This window comes from Manacus candei, unplaced genomic scaffold, assembly GCF_025592945.1.
Source record: "Manacus candei isolate 608988 ecotype Guabito, Panama unplaced genomic scaffold, ASM2559294v1 h1tg000066l, whole genome shotgun sequence".
In the NCBI taxonomy this organism is placed as follows: Eukaryota; Metazoa; Chordata; class Aves; order Passeriformes; family Pipridae; genus Manacus; species Manacus candei.
In genome coordinates this window covers 1,081,814-1,108,126 of record NW_026138114.1, presented here as the reverse complement: position 1 = coordinate 1,108,126, position 26,313 = coordinate 1,081,814, and the positions used below count along the sequence as shown (strand labels likewise).

Below are 26,313 nucleotides of genomic sequence, written 5' to 3'. Positions count from 1 at the left end.
CTGCAGAGACTGGGGCAAACAAATAGCTTGGTGATTAATGGAATTACACCACGTGGAATCATCAGATCAGAGGGTCCTCAAGGCTGGAAAAGACCTCCAAGGTCATTGAACCCAACCTTTGACTGATCCCCACCAAATCCCCCAGCCCAGAGCACTGAGTGCCACAACCAGGCCTTCCTGGGACACCTCCAGGGCTGGGCACTCCAAACCTCCCTTCCAGTGTTTAACAGCCCTTTCCAGGAAGAAATTCCTGCTGATGTCCAACCTGAGCCCCTCCTGGCTCCCCCCTCCTGTCAGGGGGTTGCAGAGCCAGAAGGTCCCTCCCGAGCCTCCTTTTCTCCAGGCTGAGCCCCCCCAGCTCCCTCAGCTGGAGGTTTCTCCCAACCTACTCCTGTAGGACCTCAGGACATCCCTCCCCATTCCAGGGGGCTCTCCAGGAAATTCCAGTGGCTGAAACCCCTGGGAAATAACCTCAAAATGAGCCGAGCCTGGAAATGGGGTCCACCCAATCTCCAACTGAACATCCAATCTCCAGCCATGGAAAAAGGGCTTGAACCAACCTTTGGCTTCCCTGGATTTCCTTCTTTCCTGGGCATTTTGCATTTCCTTGGCTAAATCCTTCTCAGGGCCTTGCCATGAAATCCTCAGAGCACCCCAGGGCTCACAATGGATGGAGATTCCAAACCAGTCTCTTCTTCCACCCCAAAACTTCTCTCCCAGTTTCTCCCATCAAATTTCCCTTCACCCTTCACATATAGATCAGTCAAGACTGATCTATTTATTTATTTATTTATTTATTATATATAATTGATTTATATTATTTATATATTTTATATTTATATACATTATTTATATTATAAATATATTTATAATATATAATTTTATTTATATATATTTTATATATTTATATATTATTTTTATTATAAATATATTTATTATATATAATTTAATTTATGTATTTTATATATATTTATGTATTTTATATATCTTTATATATTATTTATACATATAAATATATTTATATCATATATAATTTTATTCATATATATTTTATATATATTTACATTATTTTAATATTTTATATATAAATAATTATATGTATTATATATTTATATATTATATATTTATTTGTATATTATATATTTATTTATATATTATATATTAATTTATATATTATATATATTTCTTTCTTTATTATATATTTATATTCCTAATAATCCATATTTCCATATTATATTTTACATTATTTTTGAAATAACAACCACAGCAGTTGATTATCCCACCAGGAGAAAACCAGCAAATTATCCTTAAAATAATTAAGAATTCCACGGGCACCTCCTCAGACTTTTCCACTGTTTGTGGAAACAGTTTTATCAATCCTTTTTTCAGGTATCTGACACAAAATGTAGGATTTCTTTTCCCCAGACATTCAATTTGTGGAAAAGAAATAATATTCAGGCCAAACACCAAAATATCTTTATGGAGAAATGTCGACAGAACCACCGGAAAACTGGGCCAGATCGCGATGCAAAACTCCATTTCCCAGGATTCAGTTGCCTTTATTTTCCATGGGAATGATGGGAAAAGGTGCCTGTCCCATGGAGGAGGATGGGAATGTCCGAGCTCCCTCAGGCTCCACATTTGGGCTGGTTTGGGGTTGGAATTTCATTGTTCCCTCTCCCACGTGCCTGAGGAAAAGTCCCTTTGCTGTTGGTCATCCTCAATAATGCTATTTTTTGCTTTTCCCTCGCTTTTATCCAACCGAGGAGGAAAATTCCAGAAGGGCTGGGAAGGGCTGGAATGCTGGAAGGAGAACCCTTCCCTCCTCCCCGCTCCTGTGCCAGTGGTTTCTCACACGACAGGCCCCAACTTTTCCTCTGCATCAGCCAAAGCTCAAATATCCCTTTCAGGGCCACAGGGAAGCTTCTGGTGCCCCCGAGGAACCCTCCAACTGGGGGACAAAATTACAGCTCACAGGGGGGAAAAAATAACAGAGGGAAAGTCTCCTCCAGCTCTGGCTGAGCCCTGAAATTGGGCTGTTTATTCAGGAAAATAACACAAGGCTTTTTTTTTTTTTTTTTCTTTTTTTTTCTCTGAGGAAACCAGAGCCCAGTTTTAAAAATACCAAACCTTCAGCATTTTCATTTAATTACAGAGTAGGAGTTGGTGAGGGCACAGCGTGGCTGCTTTTTTGTGCTGCTGGCTGCACTTTTGGGTGGCTGCTGTTCCATTGGAATGGTTGAGGCTCGGATTTTGTTTTGTTTCTTCTATTTTGGACACGTTCTGCAGCAACCCTATCCCTCAGCTTGGGGATTGTTGGGGCTTCAGTTCAAGTTTTGTGAAGAATTCATTGTCTGGATGATGAGATTCCAATTTCCCGGCCCAGGCAGCAGCTGGAGTGGGCTCAGGTACCCAAAAAAAGAGGTTAAACACCAAGACTGGGAGGAGAATCAACAGAAACACTGAAAATAGATGGTTTTCCAGACTCTGGAGAAATACTACAATTACTTATCTAATAATATTTTGTATAAATGTCACAGCAAATAAATCCTTCCCTTCCTGTGATTCCCAGGGCAACAAAGTCATCCCCTCTCCTCTCCCAGACTCTGCCCTTTGGGAACAGGAACCCTGCAAAAATCCTCACTCACAGGGGGTTGGGAAACCCTCAATTCTCAGCAAAAACCCTTCAAATTCTTCCTCAGTTGCTTTGATTTTTTTTGCCCTTTTTTTTGCCCTTTTTTTTTAATCTTTTGGTCTGATAAAGACACTCCATGAAGAGCTCAAGAGCTTCCCACCTTTTGGATGCTGTTCCTGCAGCACTCTCACCCCATTTAGAATTGAGAAGATTTGTTGGACACCTAATCCAGGCTGGATTCTCAGGGAAGGGCTCAGTTCTGCTCCTCTTCCTCTTGCCAGAGGGGCTTTTCCTCCCCCTGGAATTCCTTTTAGATCAGCATTAAAATTCCTGCAATCCTTAAACTTCCTGCAGGATCTTTTTCCATGTTCTGGAATCTATGGGCAGCGCTGTGAGGAACCCCTGTAGGAGGGTTTAAGGAGAAGACAACTTGGCTTCTAGCAGAGTTTCCTGGGATTTTGGGGGTGGACCTTGGCTCTCATTCCCTTTTATCCCTTACTCTGCGTCTGCCCAGCCCGAGGGAGACCATAATTATAAGATGTAAGAATCTCTGTGGGGACATTGGGATCCTGGCTTTGGAGCTGAGGGTTTGAGGGCTTCAATTGGATAAAACCTTTCCCAGAAGTGACTGTTTTCCCTGAAACTTAATTAGAAGGGACAGCAAAAAAAAAAGAGCCACCTCTCCTTGGAATCCCTGCTGGAAGGACAGAGGTGGGAGTGGGGTTGGATGTCCGTGTGTGCCAGAAAATGCAAGCCCTGTGTCTCAGGCTGGAATGTGAGGCTCTGGCACGTGGAATTCCAGAGGTTGGAAGTGTGACATCCCATTACTCTTAGTCTCCTCCATCTTGTGTGTCTCTTCCTTGGAGATGGTGGTGCCTCAAGGGGATGTCCAGTGACCTTGGAGGTCACTCCAGAACTCAGAGTTTAATTTGGCCTTAGAACCACCAGGGAATTCTGATATTATGGCCACCAAAGCAACAATTCTGGTGACCTTGGAGGTCACTCCAGAACTCAGAGTTTAATTTGGTCTTAGAACCACCAGGGAATTCTGATATTAAGGCCACCAAAGCAACAATTCCCACCGCCCTGCAGGAGGTTCTGTCGCTCCCCCCTTGCTCCTGACAGTGGCCACGAGCCATAAATGAGTTTAAGGCTCCTCCTAAAATCAGCCCCTGGACAATTGTGCCTTTTGAGCCCAGTGGGGATGTTCCTGGAATAACATTCCTGCCACCCTGGGGCAGGACACTGAGCTCTCAGTGCTTTGGGAGGCCCTGCTGGGTCACTGCCCCCAGTGTTCCAGAGGGGGGTGGATTCCCTGAGTCTCTTCTTGGAGACAATCTGGTTTGCCATGAAGAACTGACCACCCCAGGAGTCATTTACCTTTGTTACCACTTGGAACCAAAGGGGGGATGGAGCACAGGGCACCCAAAGTTCCTCTGGGAGATAAGTTTGATCTTCAGCACGTCCCAAAACCGAAGGAGCTCCACGAAGGACACACAACAGGCCCTGTGGTAATGGAGCAGATTTGGGCTTGGAGTGTCTTCTGGCCCAGGAATAAAGAGAACAGCTCATTCCTTGTTAGCAAGGGGAGAACCCCTCCCCAGGCCGGGGGGGTGACCCCATTTCCTCAGGGAGGAGCTTGGACTTCTCATGGGGTCACATTCAGGTGCTTAAATGTCACAGGTCATGTTGGGTGTCCAACAGGACACCCTGAACCAGCTCCCATCTCACCATCTCCTCCAGTTCCCATGGGCCATCATGTACTTACAGGGCCCAGTTTCTCCTCCACTCATGGCTGTGTCCAACTCCAATTTGATCCCTGAATCCAGTTCCTGGAGTCTTGGAGTGGAGAAAGCCCACAGCACTGCCCAGTTGCCTTTGACCTGCCTGTCCTCTGGCCCTTCCTGCATCCTCAGCCTGCCTTTCCAAAGCCCCTGAATCCCCCCTGGCATGACCTGGCACAGGGAACATTCCCCCAGCTCTCCAGGTGTGTTCCCACCATGTGCAGTCCAGAGGGGATCTCACCTTGGGAGTTGGCCCTTGGAAAAGGTGCTGCTGCCACACCAGCAATAACCAATTACACTCTTGTTCCCATATTGATCCAGAGATTTGGGGTAAAATTGGAATCAATGATAAGCAAGGTCTGCCTGTTTTCCACTCTGCTTAATCCTCCTCTCTCTGCTTGGATCAGATCCAGACCTTCCACAGGCCACTCTGGGTGGGTTGGATATTATCCCTTCTTCTTTTTTCTGTGCAGTTCAGGAAGTCTAACCAATTTTTGGCAACAAGAGGAACCTAAAAACGTTCCTTTTGCATCATCCTCCTGATTGCTCAGCTCTGCCCTGAGCCCTGGGAGAAATGCTGATTGTCTGGCCATGGAAACACGGCATTCCCGGCCTGGCTCGGGATGGGATTCCCTTTGTGGGTTCAGAAAACCCCTGTCAGGGAAAAGATAACACCTGGAGAAGAGCCTGAGCCACAGAACTGGGCTCACCTGCTGAGATCTGATCGTCTGGGGAGGTCCTGGCACAGGTTATCCTGAGAATCTGTGGCTGCCCCACCCCTGGAATTGTCCAAAGGCAGTTTGGATGGGGCTTGGAGCAACCTGGGCTAGTGGAAGGTGTCCCTGCCCATGGCAGGGGTAGAACTGGATGGTCTTTAAGGCCCCTTCCAACCCAAACCACCCTGGGAAACGTAGGAAAACTTCCCTGGCCCTTCCTGCAGCCCCTCATTCCCTGTGCCAATGGCAGCTGAACTCCAGAGAAACTCCCACAGGTTTCTACAGGGAATAATAAAAATCAGCATCCAAGAGGCCTGACCACCTCTGCTGCATGCAGAAAAGCTGGGATGAGAACTCCAACTTTATTAATGACCAGTGAGATCTCATGGAAGAAGATTTCTGGAGGCTCCAACTAAGATAAATTGTCCCTCTTGGCTGGAAGGATCTGTTCCCAGCTCCAGAGGAGCCTCTGCTGCTCGAGGAGGTAAAAGCTCAACCCTCTTGGCTCATTTAGTGAACAAAATCAACCAACCTGGCCTTGGACACTCCCAGAGATCCAGAGGCAGCCACAGCTTCTCTGGGAAATCCATTCCAGCCCTCCCCACCCTCACAGCCAGGAATTCCTTCCCAAAATCCAATATCAATATATTCTCCTTCAGTTTGAAGCCATTCCCTGTGTCCTGTCCCTCCATGCCTTGTCCCCAGTCCCTCTCCAGCTCTCCTGGAGCCCCTTCAGGCCCTGCCAGGGGCTCTCAGCTCTCCCTGGAGCCTTCTCTTCTCCAGGTGAACCCCCCCAGCTCTCCCAGCCTGGCTCCAGAGCAGAGGGGCTCCAGCCCTGGCAGCAGCTCCGGGGCCTCCTCTGGACTCTAAACAGAAACATCCTGGTTTCAACTCGACATAAAATTACTTTATTCTGTATGAGTGAAGCAATTTTTGGTCAACTCTAGTTTTTGAGCTGGGAGTGACTCACATCCAGGCATTTTCCTTAAATCCTTGCAAGGTGGAAGATCTTTTCAGCTCAAAGAAGGCTTGTTTTTAATAAAAGCAAGCAGAAGGGGAAGGCTCAAGTGGCTGTGTGGTCCCTCCACTCCATATCCAGAAAAATAGGATTAAGCATTTTGGGCTCAATGAGTTTCCACCAATTCACTGCCAATTGGGCCTTGAAATAATGGTCATTAAATCCCTGACAAATTTGAGCCTCTTGTCCCCAAAATGAGCTAAACTGGATTGCTGTGGTGGGAGAACAGCACTAAAATCCCTGTACTGTCAAGTTTGACCCTGTTCTCCCCAAAATGAGTTAAACTGGATTGCTGTGGTGGGTGAACAGCACTAAAATCACTGCCAAGTTTGAGCCTGTTCTCCCCAAAATGAGCTGAACTGGATTGCTGTGGTGGGAGAACAGCACCCTGTGAGCCCAACATCTCCAGAAAACATTGAAGAACCAGCAAGGAGCCAAGATTTCCTGTAAAGCTTTCCATGAAAAAAAGGCTTTCCCAGGATATGGGGCAGCTCCAGTGAAGAATTAACATGGTGGAGGTGTCAGCAGGGAGATTTCCCCTTCCCAGCAGGGAGATTTCCCATTCCTGGTGACTCACAACCCTCTACTCTCAGCTGAGATAACTCCTCTCAGGAACTGTGGGAGAGAGGGATTCACAGGGATTGGCATTTCCCACCAAAAGGCCGAGATAAAAACAGGACTGAGTTCTGTGAGCAACCAGAATGATCCCAACCCCCCTGAGCAGGGAGAGGGTTGGGTGTTCCTGGTGGAGTTTGCTGCCCTCTCCTTGATGTGGTCGGATCCCAGGATTATTTGGAGGGATATTACAAATCCTCGCTGGCTTTAAGGAAAGGAAACATTTACATTGGCCAGACTTTGGGGATAATAAATCAAACTCTCAGCAATCCATTAAAACAATGGCCAGAGGAACCTGGAGGCAGGAGCCTGGCCCTGTTTCAGAGCCCCTGTTGGAGGGAGATGAAGCAAGAGGAGGGTGGGGAAGGTGGAGATACTGAGGGGGTTGTTTCAAAGTGCTCTTTGAATGGACACGAAGGATCTTGTCCAGCTGGGAGAGGGTGTGGGAGCTGCTCTGTCACCTGCTGGGTTCCTGTCCCACAGAACAGCAGGGAGGAGACCCTCCAAATAGCAGAGGAGCCCCCAAATAGCAGAGGAGCCCCCAAATAGCAGAGGAACCCTCAAATAGCAGAGGAGCTCTTTAACCCCCTGCCCTGCCCTGCCCCGTGCAGGAGGATCAGGTGAGCAGGGGATTCCAGGAGAACCTTGCCATGGAATGGGGCATCAGTCTTAGGGCCAGGAGGATCCAAGGAAAGCAAAAAGGAGTTTTTATCATTTATTTATCGTTTCCAAGGCCCAGACATGCCTAAGATGTGCCAGGACCACACCGGAGGGATCTGCCCAAAAGCTCGGAGGGAGGTGGGGAAAGGGAAGCCCAGATTCCCACCAGGTGGCTTGGGAAAGCCCAAAATGCACAACCAAGGGCAATCAGGAATTCCAAAGGGGATCCCTTCCCTCCAGCTGTGGAGAAGATGGACCAAGAACTCTCCATGTCAGGTTTTGGTCCCAAAACTTCAGCACCTCCTGTATCTGTGGAATCAGAAACTCTGAGAGGGGCCAGTGGCACCAAAAAGCTTTTCCTTTTGAAGTCTGACCTTAGAAATAATTTGCACTGACCCCGGACCCTTTTTCCACCTCCAGGCCAATGTTTTGAGGCCCCAGGACGGGTGGAAAGCGCTCTGGAGGTTCTCCTGGTCAGTATTTTTAGCTCTTCTGTGTGTGGTGCAGTTTTACCTCAGCTCAAAGTGAGTCACTTGGAAGCGGCCCCTCCGTTATGTTCCCAAAAAGTTGTTGTTTTCTCTCCAAACTCTGGCACTGGGGCCTCCTTGGCTCGAAGTGATAACGGAGCTGTGACGTGCCAGAAGCAAAATTCATTGTAAAAAATGTCCTCGGGGGGATGAAAAGAGTTTTGGGAAGTCGTGGAGGTGCAACACGTGGAACTGCAGCAGCCTGGGGGGAAAAGATTGGGGGATTTTAAGCTGCCCAGAGTGACAGGAGTGAAAGAGGGTCCAGAAAGTGATGATGCTGTTAAAAAGGGAGCCAAAAGCCACGTTCAGTTGAAGCTTTAATGGATAAAATTGAGTTAAACTCGATAAGAGAAGGAGAGAATAATGTTTAAATCGATTAGAAATTGGAGAGCAGTGCTGGAGGAAGGGCACTAACGAGGTGTGAAGCTCCTGAGGGTCGTTATCAAAGCAGTTGAGGAAGAATTGGAGGGAGTTTCTGCTGAGAACTGAGGATTTCCCAACCCCCCGGGAGTGAGGAGTTTGGAAGGGTTCCTGTTCCCAAAAGGCAGAGTCTGGAAGAGGAGGAGGAGATGGATTTTGTTGCCCTGGGAATCACAGGAAGAGAAGGAAAATCGTCAGTGTCCATGAGTTCAGTGGTTCTTGTCAGGAGATAGAGGGGAAAATGAGAAATAAGGGGGAAAAGGAAGGAAGGAAGGGAGGAAGGAAGGAGAGAAAAAAGGAAGGAGGAAAGGAAAGGAAAGGAAAGGAAAGGAAAGGAAAGGAAAGGAAAGGAAAGGAAAGGAAAGGAAAGGAAAGGAAAGGAAAGGAAAGGAAAGGAAAGGAAAGGAAAGGAAAGGAAAGGAAAGGAAAGGAAAGGAAAGGAAAGGAAAGGAAAGGAAAGGAAAGGAAAGGAAAGGAAAGGAAAGGAAAGGAAAGGAAAGGAAAGGAAAGGAAAGGAAAGGAAAGGAAAGGAGAAAGGAAAGGAAAGGAGAAAGGAAAGGAAAGGAGAAAGGAAGGAGGGAAGGAAGGAGGGAAGGAAGGAGGGAAGGAAGAAGGGAAGGAAGGAACTTGTGCTTATGAATAAGACCCAAAGAAATTAAATAAATATGACTAAAGGGGAGGGAGGGGAATACTAAAGGGGAGGGAGGGGAATCTATTATTTTAGAGGAAAAAACTTCTGGGAGTAAAAGTTTCACTGTTTTTTTTAGCAAGCCTCTGATCTGCATTTATCCCTGTTAAATTATGGAATGTTTCTACTGGAGCAAGACATTTGTTCCATGGAAAATGAAGGAGATATAAATGGCTCCTTAGAAAGGGAAGGCAGGTTCACAGGGGACAGGAGATGCACAGGGAAATACCTCCATGGATTTAAAATTCTGGGATTGACCACCACTTCCAGAGGCTAAAATGGGAAACAACAGGAATATTCCTGAGCTCACATCAAACAACTTTCATGGATCCAGGCAGCTCTGGCTCTGGATGGTGTTACATTTGTGGGGAGATGGAGATGAGCTCAGGTAGACTTGGTTAAATATCAGGGAAGGAATTACATCCCAAAAAAACCCACTGCTGTAAATAAATGTCAATAAATTGATGTTCAGCCAATACAAGAGTTTTTCTGTTGGTCTGTTCAATGGCTGTGAAGGACTGTGGGAATGGTTTGGAATATGAAAAAAGGTTGTCATAATAGTGCTGTGGCACTCTGGTGGACAAAATTCCCTTAAGTCTGCTGATTCCATGGTTTTTCTGGAAAAGGAGGCTGGATTATGAGCAGAGGTATCTGAGGAAGTATTTCTTCCAGTGTCTGAAGGAAGGAGAGGAAAGGAAAGAGAAAAGAAGGGGAAGGGGAAGGAGAAGGAGAAGGAAGAGGAGGAGGAGGAGGAGGGAGGAGGAGGAGGAGGAGGAGGAGGGAGGAGAAGGAGAAAGGAGAAGGAGAAGGAGAAGGAGAAGGAGAAGGAGAAGGAGAAGGAGAAGGAGAAGGAGAAGGAGAAGGAGAAGGAGAAGGAGAAGGAGAAGGAGAAGGAGAAGGAGAAGGAGAAGGAGAAGGAGAAGGAGAAGGAGAAGGAGAAGGAGAAGGAGAAGGAGAAGGAGAAGGAGAAGGAGAAGGAGAAGGGAGGTCCCTCTCCCCCTCTCCAGTTCCAAGGAAGCTGGAGAGGGACTTCCCCAGGAACTGGAGTGCCAGGAGAGGGCAATGGGTTCAAAGTGAAAAGGGGAAATGTGGGTTATCTGTGGAAGGAATCCTGGGCTGGGAGGGTGGGAGGCCCTGGCACAGGTTGCCCAGGGAAGCTGTGGCTGCTCCAGCCCTGGAATTGTGGGGTCCCTGAACCAAATCTGCCAAAAATCAGGGATTCATTTCCCACTTTACCATTCCCACAGTGATTCCTTTCTCTCTCCTCTGCTCCATTACAAGAGATCTGGTCCATACTTATTTCTTTTGCCTAAAAAAGTCGTGAAAACCATGAGTTTTTCATTTCTAAGAAGAATAAACTCCCCTGGACAGCTGTTGACAACCATCTTGGAGTGTCTGATGCCTCTTTTGCCCTTTTCCTGGAAGCCCTGGGGTGTGACCAGCCCTGCAGCCTGATCTGGGAGCTGTCTGTGCTTCCCAGAGCTCCTAAACAACATTGGGGCCACAATTCCACCAGTTTACCCCCTCTGACCTCCAAAGGATTAACAGATGCCAGTTCTCCTCTCTGCCATCCAAAAAGTTCTGCTGATTTCACACCCACAAAGGGCTGGATCAGCATCCCTCAAACTCCTGGGTGGCTTCTGGGATGGATCTTTGGCTGCTCCAAAGTTCAGGAGCAGCTCCTGTAAATCCAGCAGCACTGGGGCAGAGAGAAAACCAGGAGAATCTTGAAAAGAACAACCTTTAATGGAATTAATTTGGGAGTGTTTTGTGTAGAGGAGTCCAAAATTCCTCCTCTTTCTCAAACTGTTTTCCAAGTTGTTTTGGTTTTTTCTTTTTCCCTCTTTTTCTTTTTCTGGGTGTCTCCAGGCAACATTCCTTAGGGAATTTCTGAAAGGACAAGCAACTAACTCAGATACCCCTTTGTCCCTTTAATTGGGGCACAGATACAAAATCCATTGACTTTGTCATGGATTTTTTAGGACAGAAAAAAACATTTTAGGGCAGAATCTCAGAGGGTTTAAACCCGAAGTTGTGTCCTGGAGCAAGAGATGCCTACCAAAAAAAAAGACCAGCCATGGAATGATGGGGAGAGGAGAGGTGACAGAAACAACAGCAAAAAAAAGAGATGAAAAATTATTTTAAAAGTTTAATTGAGCATGACCCCAGTTTTAAAAACATCTCCCAGCTCCAAATGTCATGGAAGGAGAAGGTTGGAATGAGATGATCTCCAAGGTCCCTTCCAACCCAAACCAGGCTGGGATTCTGGGAGACTTTGCTGAATGTTCCCTGACAGCATCCAATGGATCCTCTAAAGCAGGAATGTCTGTTTAGGGATGTGATGGAGGATGTGGGAATTCTGCTCGAGCCACTTGATGTAAATCAACCCCACAAACTGAAGAAGGCTCTCTTCTCTCTGCCAGTGGCCAGAAAACTACAGGAATAAGAGGAGCACAGGATGAAAATCTGCATCCCAGGAGCTTCCTAAACTGGATGTGGTGTCTGTTTATCAGCACTGCAGCATTTTTGGCTTCCCTGTTTTTGTCCACCTCTTGGAACCCTTTAAAGTCCTTTAACCCTTTAAACCCTTTCCAAACCTTTAAACCCTTTTCAAACCTTTAAACCCTTTTCAAACCTTTAAACCACTTTCAAACCTTTAAACCCTTTTCAAACCTTTAAACCACTTTCAAACCTTTAAACCCTTTTCAAACCTTCAAACCCTTTTAAAATCCACCCTGTCTGCAACAAAAAAAGTTTAATAACTTGGCTGTGCTTGAGATGAAAAATGAACTTTGGCTTCTTCAGAAGCTGCTCCCCAGCACTTCCACTTGATTTCAGAAGTGCTGGCAGAGCAAAAGACCAGGAGGAAAAGCATCCTGGTCTCCTTCCTGATGCCATGCAGGGTTTTATTATCCTCCTGGAGCAGATCCAGTGGGTGGGAGGCACCACTTCCAGGGTGGGAGAGAGATGCAGGTGTGATTTCATTCTTGGTCCAGTTTCCCAGTCAGAATTAAGGAAGATTGACCTTGGTTTGGAGCTGGACAGAACATCTGGGGGCCTCAGAAAATCACCTGGAAGAAGCAGTGGACTTGGTGAGCAGATTGCAGAGGTGGAAGTCCCCAAAAAGAGAAGAACTATAGACTGGGTGACCTAAATTCTGAAGTGTTTAGATGTGCCCTCAAAAAAATCAGTCCATCCCAGACCATTCCCTCACTGGGAGGATCCAGGGGCATCTGCTTGTGCATCCCACACCTTGCCCAGCTTTCCATCCCCAGCTGCTCCACAGGCTGGGTGGGTATAATTCATGGAATCCAAACTAGCTGGTCCTACTCAGGTGTTTAGTATTTTCCCAAATATAGTCTGGGCCTGTGTTTGCAGAGATCCAACATGGAAAGTCAGGCCTTGGGAAAAATTTGGGACAGAAAGAGTGACTGAAAAGGCAGGAGAAAGCCATGGCTGGATCTTCACACCTCTGAGCTCCCCACAAACCTCCCGCTGAGCTGAGTTCTGAAGTTTGATTTAGAGCAGGAATCCCATCCTAAAGGAGGGCAAGATCCCAAGTTATCACTTCTTTTCTCCTACAACACCTACATAGAGTCAAATACCCAGCCCTTTTAAACACTCCTTTTAAACACCCTCACACAAGTGCTGTGAGGAGAGGCTGAGGGAGCTGGGGGGGCTCAGCCTGGAGAAGAGGAGGCTCAGGGGAGACCTCCTCACTCTCTGCAACTCCCTGACAGGAGGGGGAAGCCGGGGGGGGTTGGTCTCTTTTCCCAGGAACCATCAGCAAGACAAGAGGGCTGGGTCTGCAGCTGTGCCAGGGGAGGGTTAGGTTGGACATTAGGAAGAATTTCTTTGCAGAGAGGGTGCTCAGCCATTGGAATGGGCTGCCCAGGGAAGTGGGGGATTCTCCATCCCTGGAGGTGTTTAAGGACAGACTGGATGTGGCATCAGTGCCATGGGCTGGGAACCACGGCGGGGTTGGATCAAGGGTTGGACTGGATGATCTCGGAGGTCCCTTCCAACCCAGCTGATTCTGTGATTCTGCTGAAAGAACAGGGAGCATTGGGTACCAAACCCGAGCAGCTCTGGCTGTTCTTTATCATTCCCTAATTTGACTTCTACCCACCCCACATTCCCCTCAGTTATCCTTTCCAACCTCCTTCCAACAGACCCTCTCAGCCAGGAACCCTTTAGGCCCTTAAATATTATTTACCGCCGTGCCTCACAAAACCTCCCACTCCTGCTCTTCATTTTTTCATCTTCTCGTTTCCTTCCTATTGATTTTCTGCCTCTCTGGGTTTTTCCTTTGCCTCAGAAAAACCTCCCAGAGCTCGGGGCCGTTTTTCATCCGGTTTTTCCTCCTCTCAATCGATTCCCCTCATTAATCTCCCCAGCCCAGGGACAAGAGGCCTCTGAGAAGCACCAGGGATATAAATGATGGGGTGAGGAGCTGCCCTTTGCCTATCAGGGCTCTTATGGGGCCGTGATCCCTCGGAAACCACCAAATTCCACTCCCCTGAGTAATTTACCCCGATTAGGTAACGAGTTCCAAAATAAGCGGCCTGTGGGGCGTGTTGTGACCTTCCAAAGCTGCAAAGGGACCAGGAGGAACTGGAATGATGCTTTAGCTGCCTTTCCAGCCTTCACTGAGGGCTGTGTGGGGCAGCTGATGCGTTTTGCCCCTTTGGGAGTTATCCTGTTGTAAAGGGTGAGGGTTTGGATGTGCTTCCTGAGCTGGAGGGTCAATTGGCTTAAATGCACAGGGAAGTTCCCACAGATCTCACTGACGTAGGTGGGGGGTTCCCCTGGAGAAGAGAAGGCTCCAGGGAGACCTTGGAGTCACTTCCAGGCTCTAAAGGGGCTCCAGGAGAGCTGGAGAGGGACTGGGGACAAGGGATGGAGGGACAGGACACAGGGAATGGCTTTAAGCTGAAAGAGGATGAATTTAGGTGGGATATTGGGAAGGAATTCCTGGCTGGGAGGGTGGGGAGGGACTGGAATAGATTTCCCAGAGAAGCTGTGGCTGCTCCTGGATCCCTGGAAGTGTCCAAGGCCAGGTTGGAGGAACCTGGGCTAATGGAAGATGTCCCTGCCCATGGCAGGAGGTGGAATGGGATGATCTCCAAGGTCCTTCCATCCCAACCCATTCTGGGATTCAGTGATTCCCATTGCCCTGCAGATGTTCATTTTATCAAACAAGGTGCTTCTCCAGGGTGTTTGTGACTCGATGCTCTCAGAGGTCTTTTCCAACTTTAAGGACTCTGTGATTTTATTCATCCCCATCCCTGGAGGTGTCCAAGGCTGGGCTGGAGCAACCTGGGATCCTGGAAGGTGTCCCTGCCCATGGAACTGGATGATGTTTCAGGTCCCTTCCCTCCCAAACCATTCCAGGATTCTGTGATACCTGCCCTGGGATTTGGCACATCCTGTGCCCCTGTGCCCAAATAGATCCCCAGGCTGGAGGAGAAGCCAACAGAAGGTTGGCTGACAGGTGACCAAGGCCCTGCAGAACATCTGCACCAAAGTCACCAGACAAGAGCTTAGAGCTCCTGGTTTGATCTTAGAACTGTCTGAGAGCTCCTGGTTTGATCCTAGAACTGTCTGAGAGCTCCTGGTTTGATCCCATAACTGTCTGAGAGTTCCTGGTTTGATCCTAGAACTGTCTGAGAGCTCCTGGTTTGATCCCATAACTGTCTGAGAGCTCCTGCTTTGATCCTAGAACTGAGAGCACAGGATTCCATGGAAGGAAAGCCAGTCCAGGGCTTTTTGTGTGGGAAGAGCTGCCCGATGTTCCTCCCTCACGAGCCAAGAGGCTGCTCCTGTCCTTCAGAATCAGTTCACATCTCCAAACATCCATTTTTTTGGTGTGATTCCAAGGGATAAAGTTGCCTCCTGATTAGCAGACTCCCAATATCTCTCTTTGGTCTTTGTGTGTCTCCTGTCTCTCCACATTTCTTTTGTCCTGCCAGCTTTGTTTGCTTTGGGAATGTTTCAAACCCCCTGGAAGCCACTGGGAGGCTTTGAACAGGCTTTGATGGGGTTTGGATTAATCAAGGGATAACTAATGATGGATCCAGCTCTGGCATTATTGGGTTGAAATGTCTGGGGGACTCTCAGTGCAACATCTGGTGTTTCTTTTAAGTCACTTTGCTTAATTATCCTGAATTGAATCAAAAGCTCTTGGAAGGGAAAGGAAAACAAGGAATTATTTGTCACTTTTAAATGCAAGGAGCTGGTTGCTTCCCATCATTATCCAATGGCTTTGCCGAGTCAGGTGCTGCAGGAAATGGGCCTGGAAACACAATTTGGGATGAATCCCTGGATATAAAGTGTTGCATCACCCTCAGTCCTCAGAGGGGGACTTGACACACAGAAGGATTAAGTCACTGTTCTTAAGTAAGTGCTGATGAAGTCTTTGAAACAAGGTCTTGTGGAAATCAAGAAGAATCCAGGCTTCTTTTTCTCCAAACCAGGGTTTCTGGGAGATTGGGGACCCTTTGTGGACACCTTTGGGCACAGAAACCCTTTTGGGACAAGCCAAGGGTGTGGAGTCAGCAGAGAACAACCAATCCCCCAGACATGACTGGACATGTTTTTGACGACACGGAGGAGCCACATTTGATTTTTGGTGACACAGACGTGCCTCGTTTCCATATTTCCCACATTTTTGCTCCCTGGCACTTTAATTTGGGTGCCACAGGGGCAAGTTGGTGATAAGTTCACCAGCAGAGCCAGCTGAGCTTCCTCATCCTTGGTGTCCCAGGGGTTGGGTGTCCAAACCACGGCCCTTGTTTCGTCTTCCCCCCTCCGAGATCCCATTCCAGCTTGGAGCAGCTGGAAGGCTTTGGGAGTCAGGTCTGGGGAAAACTGGAACAAGGCACAGGAGGTGCTGAAGTGAAGTTTGGGGTATTTGGAGAGCATTCCATCTCCAGCTTCACTCTTTGGGACAACACAACCTAAGAACCAGTCAGATAAACAGATTCCTGTAGGTGGGATCCTGAGGGTCTTTACCTTTAAATCCCAGAATGAGTTGGGATGGAAGGACTTTAAAGATCATCCCATTCCACCCCCTGCATGGGCAGGGACACCTTCCACTACCCAGGTTGCTCCAGCCTGGCCTTGGACACTTCCAGGGGTCCCGGAGCAGCCACAGCTTCTCTGGGAAATCCAGTCCAGTCCCTCCCCACCCTCCCAGCCAGGAATTCCTTCCCAATATCCCACCTAAATTCATCCTCTTTCAGCTTGAAGCCATTCCCTGTGTCCTGTCCCTCCATCCCTTGTCCCCAGTCCCTCTCCAGCTCTCCTGGAGCCCCTTTAGACCCTGGAAGTGACTCCAAGGTCTCCCTGGAGCCTCAGTGTGGCTGCAAAGGGATCCTATCCACTGAAATCCCGTGTTTTGAAGTTCCAGTGCCAAACTTTGTGTCCATCACCAGGCAAGATACGTTTGTTCCTCCATTCAGCTGTTTGTTACCAGGATGCAAACAGAAATTAGGAAAATCAAGTAAAGACAAGAGACTTTTGGGATCATTTCCGACAGTGGGAAGTGAGGGAAGTGAAGAACAAACAGGACAAGGACCCAGGAGTTTCTTTAATCCCTTTATAATCCCATTTCCAAGGTTGTTTTCCCATAACATTCTGCCATTCAGTTCCACAGCTGAAATCCCACAGATTTTCTTCCTGTTTTTCCTGGGGAGTCCCTCCACCCTGAACCTGTTCCAGAATTCCAGACTCACAGAATCAGAATTCCAGAATTCCAGACTCACAGAATTCCAGACTCATAGAATCCCAGAATCACAGACTTCCAGACTCACAGAATTGTAGAATTCCAGATTCACAGAATTCCAGAATCTCAGACTCTCAGAATCTCAGAACTCCAGACTCACAGAATCCCAGAATTGCAGAATTAGAGACTTACAGAATTCCAGACTCACAGAATTCCAGACTCACAGAATCTCAGACTCACAGAATCATAAAATTCCAGAATTCCAGACTCACAGAATCCCAGACTCAGAGAATCTCAGACTCACAGAATCACAGACTCACAGAACCACAGAATTCCACAATCACAGAATTCCAGACTCATAGAACCATAGAATTCCAGACTCACAGACTCCCAGACTCACAGAATCTCAGACTCACAGAATTCCAGACTCAAAGAATCCTAGAATTCCAGAACTCCAGACTCACAGAATCATAGAATTCCAGAGTTACAACCTCACAGAATTCCAACCTCACAGAGTGGGAAAGGCTGGAAACCCTCCAGTTTTCCAGAGGACTTGCAGGGCTCTTCCCCTTTGGCCCTGGCTTTTGGCCTCCCTCTGTTTTTGTAAGCACGAATCATTCCTTTCCATCATTCCCAGACTGATAAAAATTGGAAGTCCACCCTGCTGCCAAAAGCAGGGATCCTCTCCCTGCTCCCTGTGCTGTGGGATGACAACACAGTGGCTGAGAACCAACCAACTCACTCCATCCGTGTCACCACCCACATTCCATGGATTTGGGAAGGTACGAGACACGGGAGTGACAACACTTGGGAAAGAAGAGAGGGGGTGGGATCATTGATTTCTTCAGGAAAAAGCACATCCTTATGGAATCAAAGAATCCCAGGATGGTTTGGGTTGGAAGGGACATTAAAGCTCATCCAGTGCCACCATCCCAGGTAGCTCCACCCTGGCCTTGGACACTTCCAGGGATGGGATGAAGAGAATCACAGAACCACTGAGGTTGGAAAAAGCCTCTGAGATCATCGAGTCCGACCATAAATACCCTTGGGAAGCACCTTGTCCCTGCCCTGACTCCGGAGAATTTCTGCCTTTGGATCTGGATGAACTCAGTCGGTTCCACCCCTGAACCTCCTGCCCTGTGTCCTTCCCCATCCCACCAAGAACACCGAGAGACCTAAAAATAACTCCCTGGAAAAGCTCCTGGGGGCAGGGATAGCCGGTTTGTCCGGGGTGATTAAGGCCATGAATAAATTATCTCGTGGGCAGGGATGGCCGGTTCGTTGGGGGTGATTAAGGCCATGAATAAATTATCTCGGAGCGCCTGGTAATGAAAGGCCCCGTTCTTTCCATCCCGAGGGGCACGGCTTGAACCTTGGGATGGAGTGTCCCAGCCCAAAAAACGATGGTTATCCCGAGCAAAACAGCCCCCGGAGCGGAGCGGGAGACAAGGACACGGGAGCCAAAAGGGGGCCGTGCCAAGAGATCCCACTTAGCCCAGCAAAAGTGGGAATATAGAATCGGCTGGGTTGGAGGGGACCTCCGAGATCATCCAGTCCAACCCTTGATCCAACCCCGCCGTGGTTCCCAGCCCATGGCACTGATGCCACATCCAGTCTCATCTTAAAAACCTCCAGGGATGGAGAATCCCCCCCCTCCCTGGGCAGCCCATTCCAATGGCTGAGCACCCTCTCTGCAAAGAAATTCTTCCTAATGTCCAACCTAACCCTCCCCTGGCACAGCTGCAGACCCAGCCCTCTTGTCTTGCTGATGGTTGCCTGGGAAAAGAGACCAACCCCCCCCAGCTCCCCCCTCCTGTCAGGGAGTTGCAGAGAGTGAGGAGGTCTCCCCTGAGCCTCCTCTTCTCCAGGCTGAGCCCCCCCAGCTCCCTCAGCCTCTCCTCACAGCACTTGTGCTCCAGTCCCTTCCCCAGCCTTGTTGCTCTTCCCTGGCCCTGCTCCAGCCCCTCCATGTCCTTCCTGAGCTGAGGGCCCAGAACTGGACACAGCACTCCAGGGGTGGCCTCCCCAGCGCTGAGTCCAGGGGCAGAATCACTTCCCTGGCCCTGTTGGCCACCCTGTTCCTGAGCCAGGCCAGGATCCCTTGGCCCTCTTGTCCCCCTGGGCACACTCTGGCTCCTGTTCAGCTCCCTGTCCATCCCCACTCCCAGCTCCCTTCCTGCCTGGTTGCTCTCCAGCCCCTCTGGCCCAGCCTGGAGCTGCCGGGGGTTGTTGTGGCCCAAGGGCAGGACCCGGCCCTTGGCCTGGTTCAGTACCTTGTTAATCCATGGAAGGGCTCCCACCAGGACCAGAGCTCCTCGTTCCTCAGTTACTCATTTCCCAGGAGCAGAAGTTAAAGATTGACCCACGGGAAGGGGCCGTGGCAGCCCAGGCGGGTTCAGGGACTGGAGCAGAGTTTGGTTCCAGCCTGGGGGACACCGAGTCCCAAAGTGACCAGGGAAAAACCTTCCCCTCCCCTTGGTTTTTAGTGGATTTCAGTTCTTTTTCAGCTTCTATAATAAATATAATATAATATAGTGTAATATAATTTTCTATAGTATAACATAATATACTATAATATAATATAATATAGTGTAATATACTATAGTGTAATATAATTACTATAGTATAATATAATATAATATAATATAATATAATATAATATAATATAATATAATATAATTAATATATAATACAATATAATAGAAATAATATAAAATAATATAATATAAATAATATATATTATATAATTATATAAAATAACATAATATAATATATAATATAATAATATATAAATTCATATTTTAAAATACTTTATAAATACTATATAAATACTATATAAATAATAATGTATTATATAAGTCTAATGGTGATAAGAAAACCTTTCTCCCCTCTTGGTTTTTAATGTTTTTCAGTTATTTTTCAGCTTCTATAATAAATATAATATGATATGATATGATATGATATGATATGATATAAATAATATATAATATAATATAAATAGTATATATAATATAATATTATATCATATTATATTATATTATTATGTATAATAAAAAATAATAAAAATAGTATATAAATTCATATTCTAAAATACTATATAAATACTATATAAATACTATATCAATAATAAATAAAATGTGATATAAAATAATATGATATGATATGATGTAATATAATAAATAATATATAATATAATATAATAAATATATAAAAATAATATAAAAATAATATAATATAATAAAAATAGTATATAAATTCATATTTTAAAATACTATATAAATACTATATAAATAATAATGTATTTTATAAGTCTAATGGTGATTAAAAAACCTTTTTCACCCCTTGTTTTTTTAGTGGTTTTCAGTTCTTTTTCAGCTTCTATAATAATTATAATATAATATGTAGTACAATATGTAAATAACCATATATAAAATAATAAATATGTAAATATATATTTTAAAATAATATTAATAATAATAGAGTCTAGAAATCTAATGGTGATTTGAAAACCTTTCTTCCCCCTTGGTTTTTAATGTTTTTCAGTTCTTTTTCAGCTTCTATAATAAATATAATATAAAAGTTTTAATTAATGTATATTTATATATACATTGTATGTATTTATATGCATTCTAAACAGGTATATAAATTATTAAAAAATAAAAATATATATCATAATATTATAAATGTTAAATTACATTTCATATGAATTATTTAAAAATAGCAATATCTATTATAATAGTAAAATGTTACTTAATGTATATTTTGTATACATTCTAAAAATGTATATGCATTATTAAAAATAAAATACAAATATATATCAAAATACTATAACTTACATTTTATATGCATTATATAAAAATAAAAATACGAATTATAATAGTAAAAATGTTAATAATGTATATTTATATACATTCTAAAAATTAAAATAAATAAAAATATTGATTGTAATAGTATAAATGTTAATTAATGCACATTTCATATACATTATTTAAAAATAAAATTATGTATTATAATATCATGAATGTTAATTGATTTATATTTTGTATACCTTCTAAAAACTTAAATTAATGAAAATATTTATTACAATTTTATAAATGTTAATTAATGCACGTTTTATATAAATTATTTAAAAATAAAAGTATGTATTGTAATATTATGATTGTTTAATTTATCTTTTATATAATTCTAAAAATTAAAATAAATAAAAATATTTATTATAATATAAATGTTAATTAATCCATGTTTTATATATATTAATTTAAAATATTGTATTATTATGAATGTTAACTTGTATTTTATATACATGCTAAGATTAAAATAATTAAATATATGTATTATAATATAAATAATGTTAATTAATGCACGTTTTATGTAGATTATTTAAGAATAAAATAAAAACATGTATTGTATTATTACAAATGTTAATTAATATAGATTTAATATACATTATTAAAAATAAAATAACAATGTGTATTATAATATTATGAATGTTAATTAATTTATAGTTTCTATACATTTTAAAAATTAAAATAAAAATACTTATTGTAATAGTATGTGTTAATAAATCCCATACCTTCCCTTCCCTTCCCAAACCTTCCCTTCCCAAACCTTCCCTTCCCAAACCTTCCCTTCCCAAACCTTCCCAAACCTTCGCTTCCCAAACCTTCCCAAACCTTCCCTTCCCAAACAAGGAGTGGATGGGATAATTTACAATCTGGTTTATTGGAAATGGGGGATTTGGTTAAAAGCTGGATTTGCTGATCATGGAGGTCTTTTCCAACCGCAGTGATTTAGGATTTTCCTAACACCTATAAAAATTCCATGGAATACAACTTCCCAGAGGGAAAAATCCCCAACAAACCCAACCTCTGGTGGCAAAGAAGCCGATTTTTTGGCGTGACACAGGTTTGGGGGGTTTTATTTGCTCTGCAGTTAAAGTTTTCCTGGGAGAACGAGGCAAATATTTGCACTTGGGGGGGGCAACACAAACACCTCCCCTGCGGGTTGGAGCACAGGGAATGTGGGAACGGGCAGGGATGGGTTATGGGCCAGTGCTCTGGATCCTAGGGATGGATCTCAGCACCTCCCATCTGCCTGAGAGCTCCTGGCTGGAGGAGGAGGAGGAGAAAGAGGAGGAGAAGGAGGAGGAGAAGGAGGAGGAAGAGGAGGAGGAGGAGAAGGAGAAGGAGAAGGAGAAGAAGAAGGAGAAGGAGAAGGAGAAGGAGAAGGAGAAGGAGAAGGAGAAGGAGAAGGAGAAGGAGAAGGAGAAGGAGAAGGAGAAGGAGAAGGAGAAGGAGAAGGAGAAGGAGAAGGAGAAGGAGAAGGAGAAGGAGAAGGAGAAGGAGAAGGAGAAGGAGAAGGAGGAGAAAGAGGAGGAAAAACAGGAGGAGGAGGAAGAGGAATACATAGAGGGGGAAAAGGGGAAGAATAAGCTTGCAGGACTCCATCCAAGCATCCTGGTGCTGATCAGAACAGGTTTCCTCACTTTCTTGGGATGAACACGAACAGTGCCAACGCTGGGGGCTGGGCAGGAAGGACAGGACAGGGGCAGGTTTGTGGTGGCCCCTGGTAAATTCCCAGGGGCAGAGAAAGCTCCACCAGAGCTGGGCAGAAATTAAAAATACACAGTAAAAACCTCTGGAGTTAAAACTAACCCTAAAAAAATGCCTTTAATTTTATTCTGGATCAGCTTTTCCTCCCAGTTCAGGACACTCTGCAAGAATGGGATGACTTGGCCCAAACATTCCTTGGAAGGGAGCAAGGATTCAGAATTAAATACTGGATGTTTAACATAGAGGGAGTTAATTAATTAAGAGGATTCTGATCCTGAAATACCTATTAAAACATTAATAATTCAGTTGCAACGGGCTTGGATGGGAACTTAGCCTGTCCAAGTGTCCATATAGTGAATTATATATACAAAGGGCTTGTGCTCTTTTTATATGTGTAAAAAATCCCCTCTAAGGCAAATTACAGGTTACTTTTGAATGTTCAAACCTTTTAAAGGTTTATTTGCAAATAGTCACCAGAGGAGCATCAGGCCAAGCTTGACAGTCCCACCTGAAGGTGGCTTGGCTGGGTTTGGTGAAGCAAAACATCTGGAGCTGCTCTTTGATGTGGGATAAAGGAATCCAGAGAGCTTGATTTCAGCTTGACACTCCTGGCACGGGGGGATAAAATTCATTGACAACCTTATTTGGAGCCATCAGGGATTCGAGGGGTTGGGATCAATTCCCAGCCCTGTAACATCCTGCTTTTATAACCCACCCAACCCCTTCGTTTCTCAGTGGTTCTGGTCACCAGCTGGGAGCAAAAAGACACTTTTTGCTTGACTCATCTGCTGAATTCCTGGAGCAGGAGCCATAAATCTTCCCAAAATGCAACACTGAGCAAAACACTCTGGCCTGGGCTGGGCTGGGGGACTTTCTGCCCAGCTTTGGTGGAGCTTTCTGTGCCCCTGGGAATGTACCAGGGGGAGTTTACCAGGGGGGCACCACAAACCTGCCTCTGTCCTGTCCTTCCTGCCCAGCCCCCAGTGTTGGCACTGCCCATGTTCATTCCAAGACAGAGAGAAAAGCTGTTCTGATCAGCACCAGGATGCTTGGATGGAGTCCTGGAAGTTTATTCTTCCCCTTTTCCCCCTATGTATTCTATCTCCTCCTTCTCTTCTTCCTCCTTTTCCTTCTTCTCCTTCTCCTTCTCCTTCTCCTTCTTCTCCTTCTTCTTCTCATTCTCATTCTCCTCCTTCTCATTCTCCTCCTCCTCCCCCCTCTTTCTTCTCCTTCTCCTTCTCCTTCTCCTTCTCCTTCTCCTTCTCCTTCTCCTTCTCCTTCTCCTTCTCCTTCTCCTTCTCCTTCTCCTTCTCCTTCTCCTTCTCCTTCTCCTTCTCCTTCTCCTTCTCCTTCTCCTTCTCCTTCTCCTTCTCCTTCTCCTTCTCCTTCTCCTTCTCCTCCTTCTCTCCCCTCTTTCTTCTCCTTCTCCACCTTATCCTTCTCCTCCTTTTCTCCTCCTTTTCCTCCTCCTTTTCCTCCTCCTTCTCTTCCTCCTTTTCCTTCTTCTCTTCCTTTCTTCTCCTCCTTCTCCTCCTCCTCCTCCTCCTTTCCCCTTTCCCTTTCCCTTTCCCTTTCCCTTTCCCTTTCCCTTTCCCTTTCCCTTTCCCTTTCCCTTTCCCTTTCCCTTTCCCTTTCCCTTTCCCTTTCCCTTTCCCTTTCCCTTTCCCTTTCCCTTCCCTCCCATAACAATCTCCTTGGCAGGGAAATCTTTTCCCTTTTATTTTCCTCAGGACCCTCCCAAAATCATGTTCTCCTTATTTCTCTCAGGGTGAACTCAAGTTCTAAAATCAAGGCTGGACCTGGCAAATCCATCCCCCAAACCTGCTGGAGCTGCACCTTCTTCAGGTCAGGGGAGAGGAAGAGTTGGCACAAATATTTTGATGCCCAGAGAACCAGTTCAGACATGAGATCCCGGGATTAATTTGGAGCAATTTCTGGATTCAAGCCAGAGCCTGAATCACAAAGTGGGAATTAAAAGTCACCAGAAGTCCTCAAAGTCCCCCAGGAGATGAGTTTGTTTGTTTATTTCTTTAAAGAACAGGTTGAGAGTGACAGCAGGGGGACACTCAGGCCTTACTCACCCCTGCCACTGCATTTCCTCTGGGAATGGTGAGTCACTTCTGGGATGTGACCAGGGATGTTCCTCTCAGGTGGCTCCAGGAGGTGTCCTGTTGGATATGGAGGAACCACAGCTCATCCAGGGGCTCCAGAACTAAAACCCTTCCTTGGATGAGAGAGAAAAATGCATCATGGTACCCTCAGCTGCAAGAGGGTTGGATCATTCCCACAGTTTAGCTGGGAAGGTCAACACCAATATTAGGGAATACTGGGATTTATATTATTTTCTTTTTTTTTTTAATAGGGTTTTCTGACTCTCCAGGTTGAATCTTCTCTCTAATTTCACCTTGAATCTCCTCTCAAATTTTAACTGTCTTAATACTCAAGTTCAATCCAACCTGGTGGAATTGTCCCACAGGAAAGGGGTTCTTAGGTTTTGGGGTTTCAATTCACTCAAATCCTAATCAAGGGATCTCATTTCTTGTCCAGTTTTGTGTTCTGGGAAGAGAAATGATGTGAACAACCCTCTAAGCTCATTCAGTAAGTCGGTGGCAAGCCTGTACCTGTAACCAACCCAACACAGCAGAGATTTTCTTCTCTCTTTGATATAAATTCCCTCTTTTTCGGGAAAATGTTCCATAATGTACAAGGAATAAATGGGAATTCAAGCAGCAGTCTGAGCTCCTGCTCTCAGTATTCCCAACAGATTTAATCTGGGACCTGATGCCCTTGGATGGACAGAGACCTTTGATTTTTTCCATTGAGCTTGAACCTCCTCAGGGCCAATTTTGTCACCCAGGGCCCAACTGCCCTTTAGCTCCCCCAGCACCTTTCCCTGCCCATCTTCACCCCCTCCTGGTGTCTCACCTCACACCAGGAAGGTTTATGGTCCAGCCTGGGATGTTCTGCTTGAGAGCCCCCATTCCTGTGCTCAGCAGCTCTAAAGAGTTTGGGGGCTGATTCCTTGGATTCCTTGGTGTGTTAAACTGGACTTTACCCACCCCAGGCAACGAAATGCAGATTTTTTAGCAACCAGCACTTGAGCAACTGGTTAGTGAATTGCTAGACACTGATTCACCTCTTCTGGACATGGATTAGTTCCAACCAGTTGAACATCTCCAGGCCAAGCTCAGTTAAAACTTGCTGACACCTCACACAAGTGCTGGAACAACTTTCTGTGTCAAGGCTCTTCTGTCCACGTAGCCCTTCTGGTTTTGTCAAGGCTATCTGCTGGGATTAAGGGTCTGGATGTTTACAGTCCTCTGAAATCATAAATTCCTTCCTTTATTACCTTCCTAGAAACTCTGGGACTTGGTGTAGTGTCTTTGACTGGAGTCTGAGCAGCAGCAGGGGCTGGGCAGCGAAAATGGGATTCGTTTTCCCTCAGTTCAGCCCCGGAGTTGTCCAGCTCAAATCAATCCTTTAGGCTCCCTCTAGAGTCTTTGGAGAAAGAGGACAACACTGACTTTCACTCCTACCCAAAGATGAGCACCTGAAAGAGCCTAAAAAAGCACCTTCAAGGGGCGAGTCTGGAATCCAGTGACGGAACCTGGACACGGATCCATTTATCTCACTCGGAGGGGAAGAGAAGAAATCCCAGCCGTGTCCAGCCTTATCCCAGCCTTCAAACCCACCCCAAAACCCTCCCCATGGCAAACTTTCCACTGCCAAAGCTCAGCTGTGCTGAACAAACAAAGCAATAAATGCAGCAGCACGCGGGGCAGGGACGCCGCTCTTGCACAAGGAGCCTCTTGGTGCTTTGCCATTTGTTTTGCTCTCGGACTGGAACGGAGTCAAAAATATTTCCACTCTCCTGGAGGGAAACATTTCGGTTTAGAAAGGTCAACTTTTCATCTGGACACCCAGCCTGGCACCCACGGGGCCCGATGAAACCTCCCCCTCTCAGTTGGTGCT

General features: G+C 45.6%; 2 long non-coding RNA genes across 2 annotated transcripts; both read right to left on the bottom strand.

Annotated features, from left to right (window-relative positions):
* Nucleotides 1-10,995: 10,995 nt before the first annotated feature.
* Nucleotides 10,996-19,272, bottom strand: LOC127479351 (uncharacterized). The gene is made up of 3 exons (XR_007907533.1): nucleotides 19,063-19,272; nucleotides 11,680-12,134; nucleotides 10,996-11,641 (listed from the first exon to the last, which is right to left on the bottom strand). It is a non-coding gene; the product is annotated as an uncharacterized LOC127479351 (long non-coding RNA).
* An 873-nt stretch (nucleotides 19,273-20,145) lies between these two features.
* LOC127479354 (uncharacterized) lies at nucleotides 20,146-25,441 on the bottom strand. Its single transcript, XR_007907536.1, has 3 exons — nucleotides 25,267-25,441; nucleotides 24,423-24,565; nucleotides 20,146-20,167 (listed from the first exon to the last, which is right to left on the bottom strand). It is a non-coding gene; the product is annotated as an uncharacterized LOC127479354 (long non-coding RNA).
* Between the last annotated feature and the right edge of the window lie 872 nt (nucleotides 25,442-26,313).